This window comes from Phragmites australis, chromosome 9, assembly GCF_958298935.1.
Source record: "Phragmites australis chromosome 9, lpPhrAust1.1, whole genome shotgun sequence".
Lineage (NCBI taxonomy): Eukaryota > Viridiplantae > Streptophyta > Magnoliopsida > Poales > Poaceae > Phragmites > Phragmites australis.
Window position 1 is genome coordinate 21,584,556 of NC_084929.1, and position 9,192 is coordinate 21,593,747.

Below are 9,192 nucleotides of genomic sequence, written 5' to 3' on the forward strand. Positions count from 1 at the left end.
TCGCCGACCTGCGAACCTGCATCAACTTAAGGGCAGCACCCTGAGTACGAAGGTACTCACAAGTCTTACACAATATAGAGTACATATACATAGCTCGACTTCAAGAATCATGCATTAGCTGGTAGCAAGGATTAAACATGGTTAAGTGAATTAAAGCGGTAAGCAACCTAGACATATGTGTGTGCAACTAACTTGACCAACATATATGACACTACCCTGCATCACCAACTGAACATAAGTAATTGTAATCAACATGTGTATAAAAAGTATAATAAGTACCAACTCTTACCAGACCCACATAACCACCATGTCCATACCACCACCACAAACCCGAACCACAAATCCACAACGAACCTCTACGACCGATACGGATGAAACAATATCATGCTCATGATCGAGAGCGCGGCAGTTCGAACTGTTTATACACCCTGCAGGGGGATACTCCTGGACCCACATGACACGAGGACCATACGGCTTGTGCCACCTGTTAAAGTGCACACAAGGGGTACCCGTGACAACCTTTCCCAACCAGCCCCAACCGTGTGGAGCATGCATCGCTCGACGCGACGATACTAGAACTACTCCCGGAGCAAACTAGTACCGCTTACAAGCCCGCCCGCTCACACCGTCGATGTTCACGCCCACAAAGCCACAGCTGCGAAGGTATTCAGCTTGCCTTACCATTAGATCGACATGTGGTGAGTAAGGTAAGTGCTAAAGCCAACGGTACCGACGAACGGCCTTAAACGATGCAAGCGGTCTATGGTGCTCGGGTTTCCTCTCCCGACCTGCCCCCTGGACTTTCCACCGAGGCAGACGACACCCCTAACACCGCCCACATCTCGTCTCATACTCATCACTCACCAACCACCTCACCAACAGCATGTATTTGTAATCAATAGTAATCCCTATACTCGCGAACAACAGAAAACACCATCGTTCGACTTCTACCGAAAGACCTAAGCATTGCTAAGCATGTATATCGTACTCGTACCTAGACATAACACCATCTCTAGGCTACAAGGAAATTACTTGAACAATTGACCAAGGTAGAAAGATGCAATCGGCATAGGTTCTACCCAAGGGTACCCGATACATGCATACATACATAAGCATATTCATCAATTGAGACTTCCAAATTTGACATGGGTGAAATATGTTAGTTGCTTGCCTTGATGCACTAGTTCACAAAGGTGTGGCACCTCGGGATCTACCTCGGTCTCCGGGATCGATCGATCGGCGTGTTCTAAGAAACATAACGCGTGCAATGATAAGCATAAATGAAATGCAACAATCTAAGCCACGAGGTGCAAATGATGAAATGTCATAAAAATATGCTTTAAAACGTAGAAAAACATTTTTCCTATCTAGACCAAGTTATAAGAAGACTAGAAAAATTGGTTTCATCCATTTTGGGCTTGTAAAGAATTAATGGTGAATTAATGAAGCTTAAGCCTCATTAATTAGCCTCAAACATTTAATTAGACATTTAATGGTTGGGGATATTTTTAATAGATATAGTAGTTTATTATGAAACTAACAAAATTGGTTTCATGATTTTTTAAATTCGTATGAATTAATTATGAATTTTACAAGTTATCAGCAGAGGCTGATGAACAGTGCACCCGGCTACTCCGGTGAAGGCCAGATATTCCGGGGTACCGGAGACTCCGGGAGACTCTCCTGCAGCACCCTCTCTGTTATTTTCGACTGGGGCTCACCCGGAGACTCCGGAGAAGGCCGGATACTCCAGGGACTCTGGGAGACTCTCCGGCAGCACCCTCTCTGTTATTTTTGGCTGGGGCTCACCCGGAGACTCCGGGGAAGGCCGGATACTCCAGGGAAGCTCCAGAACTGGACTGTTTTGAAGGGAAAAATACCCGGAACGAATTACGATCTTCTCCAAACCAAAAGGGAACATGTTTGAGCTAGTTCAAGGGTTCTAAAAATCGTTTAACAAACTAGAAACTCCATTCCTAACTCAAATTCATTTAATTCCTCAAATTAGGTCTAAAACATCAAAAAATGCCCAAACTTCACCACCTAGCTCCAATTCGAATTTCGACCAACCAAATGTGTATCCAAGCCATGGGAAGCCTAAAGGACTTACCCAAGGTGCTTTGCCGAGGTTGGGGACCGCTGGGAGAAGGAGAAAACGGTGGGAAATCGAAGAACTCCGGTGTTCTTCACTTTTCAACCTTAACACCAAAAGACATCCAAATCGGCTCAAATCCTTTGGGAATGAGCAAACAAATTGGAGGAATGGAATGCTTGTGAACTTGTGATCGCAATGGTACCACATGCATACCTTGATTAGGCTCCTAGAGCGCGGATTTGAGGGAGAAAGGAGAGAGGGAGTGAGAGGAAGAGTGAGCTCTTGTTCCCTTGCTTTGGCTGGTTGGGAGAGCAGAGAGGCACGTGAGTGGGAGTGAGGGAGCAGGTGGGGCTGCTGCCCAAGTGGAGGGAGAGATGGTGAGGCCAGGTGGGTCCCACATGTTAGAGACAAAGAGGTCTATTTTAACTGCGAATTTAATTCTTTTCTCTCCCGAATTTCTTTCTCTCATCCAATTGATTTCAAACAAAGTGCCCTAGTACGTGAAAATAATTTACCTCAAAAATAATTATGACACTAATGATGCATGATTAAGCTTAATCATGCGATTATGGAATTTGGGACGTGATAGCTAGATTTTGACATAGGTTAGATGCTAGATCTAGAATTTTTTACAAATCTTGTAGGATAGCCACTAGACGTAGGTTAGAATGTAGATCTAGTTTTAGAATTAGAGTTAGATATAATTTAGCAATTAGATGCTTTTTATATGCATTTTTTAGCAATTAAATGTAGTATTTAGACATATGTTAGGTAATAGATGTGGGATTTAGACATAATATAGGTATAACTGAGGTAGTAGATGTAGAATTTAGAGGAGTTATTTATAGTGATCCGGGGATAATTTGTTGTAGTATAGATTACTTGTTGGGCTATGTTTGTGATCAATTTTTTTATTGTAGATGTAGTTTTACATAATTATTTTTGTTCTATTGCAATAATGTTAGTGTTTTCATCGATAGTTGCTAGGTATGTCAGACATGTGGCAGCAGAGGCCCTCGCGGAAAGATAAAATAAAATGTGAATGTTTGTGAGGGAGGAATATGGTAAACATAAAGTATTAGTAACGAGGGAATCTAATTATGATTTTTTATGGAGACAGTAAAATATTATATAGTCCGAAAGGGGTAGTACTGTATATATTTCACTCAATGGATAAGGGTATCTCGAGACCTATGCATAAAAGTGTCAGACACTTGTACGCCTGGTTGACGCGGAGTTTCAAAATAGACCCCGAGATTCAAGACATGACCATTAGCATTGTGGGCAATCAAGTGAGAGATGGTGTGTACTGGGAGGTGTACCCACTATGTGAAGATTTAGTGTGGAAGAGGAACCTACAGGATGCTATGCACAGAGGTTGGCCTCTTATGTTGTTTGTGCAATGGAAGAATAAGCAGGCAGTGGGGGAGATGCGAGGTGGGGGGTACGCGGAGGAGGGTGATGAGGAAGAGTATGAGGATGATGTCGATCCGAATGATGCACATTCATCGGAGTATCCGACTGAACTGACTGGTGAGGCAGACGAGGGGGAACAAATACCTTCTCTAATTGAACAGATAGAGTGGGATGATCTTCAGGCTGACGAATCCTTTGAGTATGACATCTCGGATGATGAAGATGATGCTCTTGTTCTAGTAGACTGGAACAATCCTAACTTCAATAATCTTGTGGTGAATGTGGGGAATCAGGTGGCCTGAGAGTATACGTAGAATGAGGTGACCCAGAGTGCTAAGTATCCTACCAGTCAGGCATTAGGAGCATGTATCTAAGCTTTCAAGCATTGCCGGTCTATCCTATTTATCGATGATACTTTTCTTACCAACAAGTACACGGGACAGATCCTAACTGCTATTGGGGTTGATGGGAACAACCAAGTTATACCGTTGACCTTTGCATTTGTGGAGAGTGAGAACACCAAAAATTGGTATTGGTTCCTGTACCATGTGAGGATGATAATTGTTGGTGCTCGGTCAAACTCGTGACTTATACATGAACAACATGCTAGGATGCTCGCGGCAATTAAGGATATGCAAAATGGAATAGATGTTGGTTTGATTGGACCTGTGTGGTTAGATCTGCAGAGTATGTGGCGCATGAGGCATTTGGGTGCGAACTTCTTCTGCCAATTCAAGAACAAGAACCACAGGAACATGTTCAAGAGGCTATGCAGTCATAATCAACATCGAAAGTTTGATGCTCTTTGGAAGACACTGGATGAGCTGACGAAGAAGCAAACACATGAGCATGCAGGGAGGCCCGTGAGCTGACCAGAGGATGAACCAGTACCTCTTGAGTCCCTGCCAACGGACAATGAACCTGGCATCATGTGGAGGACTGGGTCATCTACCATGTCATTTAGTGCGTGGATTGAGAATGAGCCAAAAAAGAAGTGGGCTCTTCTCTACGACACAAATGGGCTAGGTATGGTATTATGACTATAAATTTAGTAGAGGTTTATAACTGGGTGATGAAAGGTGTGAGGGGGTTACGGCCAGGGTTCAAAAAACCATCAGTAACCATCCAAAAATCACGGTTACCGACCTTCCCGGTCCGGTCCGGTTTCAGAAACCGAACGGTAACCGAAATTTGAATTCAAAAATTTTGAAAAAATAAAAAAATTCAAAACAAATTCGAAACAAATCTTAAAAAAAGCTAGACACAATTCTAAGACCTTCTGTGAAATTTTTTTTCAAAAATAATGTCGTTTGCATCATATTCTATAGGGAGAAAGTTTGAAAAAAATGAAAAAAATTGAAGCGTGCGGCTCAATTATTAACTCACGTTAAGGAAAAGTGTAACATGCAAACACATATTTTTCTTGTATAAAATGTATTTTAAGAGAATCTTTAAAATTGATTTCACTTTATTTAGAGTTTTATTAAATTCTCTATGATTTTTACAAAGTTCACAAGCATAAAGTGAATATGTTAAGAAACAGCACTGTAATTAACTTTTTCATGTCTACTATTATTTTTTCTACGTAAATCATAATATAAATAAGCTAATGAAAGTGGTTTCACTAATTTTTGAGGTGTGATGGGTCAGTTATGAATTAATCTAGTCGCAACACATTTACACAATCATGCATGTTACAATAACTAATTCATGAGTTTATATATTTTTAAAAGATATAGTATAATTTAATAAGACTAACAAAATTAGTTTCATGATTTTTGGATTAGCAAAGAGTAAACTATGCATTTAACTTGGTTTAACAAATAAAATTTCTCACAGAAAATTTTGAACTTTTTTATGAGTATAAATACTTTTATCATGTAGATCATGTTACAAGGAAGCCAACAAAATTTGTTTCACTTGATTTGAAGCTCAGATGAATTAGTTATTAATTTTACAAGATTGAACCCTTTTTTAGGTTTTTTGTTAAACTGCGCTGAAATTCGATAAAACCGCTCGATAAATCGAGAAAACCGAGCGGTTACCGACCAAAACCGCTCGGTAACTGACCAAATCAAAAATGCGAGAAAATCGCTCGGTAACCGACCCAAACCGCTCGGTAACCGACCAAAACCGAGCGGTTACCGAGAGGGCAAAAACACGATTTTTTCGCAAAAATTCAAAATTTGCCGAATGAATTTTCTCTGAATTTTTTTGAATTTTTGACCGGTAATCGCGGTTTTTTGGTTACCGCCGGAGGTCGGTAACCGACCTCCGGTCGGTAACGTGAACCTTGGTTACGGCTAGTGACGATTGTAGAGTTGATCTGCAAGTATTTTAGGGACCTTTATGCGGTAGCGCACACGGAGTTGAATGATGCTCGTCTGATTTATAGGAAGAAGATGACTAAGTACATGGAAGACAACACGGAGAAGGCAAAGATGCACCAGGTGAAGACCATGGGAATTGCACAACATATATACGAAATTTTATGCAAGGATAAAGGAAGGAGAGGGGGCAAGCATGAGAGAGTTATCTACGAGTGCACCATCTTCGATGATAGGTGTGTTTGCACCTGCTACAAGCTGAGTCTACTACATAAACTATGCTACCATGTGATTGTTGCGTGTGCTGTGACAGGTATGAGGACTTGAAGATACGTCTTTGAGTACTTCAAGAAGGAAGCTCTGTTCGACACCTAGAACCATGAGGTCTACGGTTTCTGGATGTGAGGTTCTTTCACGAAGGAACTGGGCCCAATTGTGTATTCATCCCTGATCACGACAAGATGAAGCAGAAGAAGGGATGTCCCAAGACTACGAGGCTCCGTAATGACATCGATGAAGCAGAAGCTAGGCGTCATGTGAAATTGTGCAGCAAGTGCAACGGAATAAGACACACTTACAAGAAATACACTGTTGGTGTCCCAAGTGTGAACCCTACCAAAGCAGGTCCTTTCTGGTCTTGTGCAGAGGAGAGACGTCCTCGAGGTCGTTGGTCATAGGCCAGGTTGGCTCATTGAGATCGATTAATATTGTAATTCATAGTGTGATGGATATTCATATGCACAACATTGTACTTTACTATTTTAGTACTGAGACTGTTAGTATATGCAAGGTTGTAATGTGTTAGGTTGTCATTTGTTCACATATTTATGTATGATTTGAAAAATCTATTATGTCATATTATATGTTAGATGTTTGCTTGTTTAGTTCCCATAAATAAAGACTAGTTTGGACCAGGTCCAGAGTGGTCAACACTTCTTACTCTATGTTTGTTTTTCATATACAAATGTAAATAACTTATGAACATGCAAGTATGGTACACATGGAGCTGCTTGACCCTGAGCTCAACGTTAGGCACCGTTCGTACCGCACCGCAGTGCAAGCTGAGGAGCTCTCGGAACTACAACCTCGTGTGCTAGATATGAGCTCATGAGGATTGACGAGCGCTGGATCCCGAGGTTTGTCCATTTTGAATTTAACATTTCATACCGATTTTTATTATTATTTATCTATAATTGTATTATATTTATATGTTGCGTGTTACTGGTCTACTTCTGCTATGCCGGCTGGTGGAGGTGGACTCGTTGGTAGGGCCCTGAGAGGCGGCAACACGGTTCAGCTATGACAGGGCCCTCCTCGTGGTCCTCGTCAACAAGTGGTGTCTCGAGATGCACACATTCCACCTCCCATGTGGCGAGATGGCACCCACACTTGAGGACGTCTCACTCTGATGGGCTTGCCTTGCGCGAATGCCACTGTTGGGGCTAGAGATGTGGGCATGGGCTGACCCGACGAGATACTGGCCCACTTTTTCGTCGTTGAACGGAGGGACGGCATAGCCCCGCACATGCCTTTTTCAAGGACCGAGAAGCATGGCCCGATGAAGGACTTTCTCATTCAGTTTGTTGTACATATGCCTTGTACTTTATTCTCATCTCCTTTACGTTACTAATGGATGTGAATATTGGTACTAGTTCCTTTTTTACAGGTGAACAACATCCACCCACAGCTAGCGACGAGGACGTCTCCCGCCACCTGGAGGTGTACCTCCTATGGTTGTTCAGGTGGGTCATGCTCACCGAGACCCACGACAACACGGCCTCGATGAGTATGATACCATACACTAGAGAGGTTGCGGCCGTCGATGCGGGGGTGGTCCCGCAGTACAGCTGGGCTTCAGCTATGCTGCCTGGGATGTACTGCGGTCTATGCGACTGCTGCACGAAGATCGAAATCAATGTGATCCTCACTAGGTGTCCCCTGCTGCTTTAGATGTGGTTGTACGAGCGCATCGCCATCGACAGGCATGTTATCGACCATAGCGCATACTAGTTCGCTGCGGACAGGGTCAATAACCCGACCATTGGGTCCTTATGGTGCAGACGTGGGGTAAGTGCTACGCTACTAGTGTACATATATGTTCAATGATTCTTTTTTTGTTTCTCTCACTTAGTTTGGTTGCACAGCCGAGTTGGTCCAGTATGCAGGCACACCGCACATACTCAAACTTTGTTCACCAGTTTGATGAGCTGACGGTGGACTATGTCCGCTGGAGGCCATAAACAGAGGCCAAGGTACATCAACGCCCCCCGCTAGGACTTTCGGTTCTCTGCTTACGTGATTGGGAGTACTGGTGTTGGTGCAGAATTTGGCAATCCTATGCAACACGAATCCGTCCTAGATAACCATCGTTTTCACAATGACACGCGATTTGTTTATGAGCAAACAAGCAAAGAACTTTGATCAGCAACCTTGAGGATTGCCACCCAGATGATTTACAAGCAAATCGACAAAGAAGTACCACCTAAATTGTGGGGACTCAAAGTAGCAGCGAAGAACTACTCTAAAACTACCCTAATGTGGAGGAAAGTAAAGAAAAATGAAAAGTAGATGTAATAGTTGCGATTGACTGAGTTGTTGTTGCAATCGGCCTCCATCCTCAACTATTTATAAGGGGGGCATGGTCTTAGCCCTAGGGAATCAAAGTAGGAATCTATTTCAACCCTAAACACGCTCTGTTATGTCAAAAACGTGAAAATAATCTGAACAGATCTACAAATCCAACTCGAGTCGGACTCGGACTGAACACCAAGTGACCTGGTGAGAACGAACTTTTGATCACTGGACTATCCGGTGAGTTCAACTCGGCTATACCCCAAACTCTTTCTTAATATACACCGGATAGTCCAGCATTTGAAATACACTCACCAAAAGCTATCACCGTACTAATATTTACAGAGAGCAAATCAGGCTGAAAAAATTTGAAATACATGCACCGGATGATCCGGCGTTTACGTTGGAAGCCTCACCAGATTAATTCTTATACAGAGCAATTTTCTCTACAAGTTTTTCTTGAACTCACCGGATGATCCAGCGCTACCTTGGATAACACATCGAACTATTTTTTGCAGAGAGCAATTCTCTCTACGCGATTCAAGCTATAAGCACCGGATAGTTCGGCGTTTGCACCGGAACCCTCACCGGACAACTTTTTGCAGAGAACATGTTTTCAGCAAATATCAACTTACAAGAATGGATAGTTTGGCGTTTGCACCAAAGCACGAGCCAAACCAATTTATATAGAGAGCATGCTTTCTACATAAAATCGCCTTCTACTCACCGGATAGTTCGGTGATGACATTCGGTGTGCATAAAAAGTCTGGCCATGCCATTTTT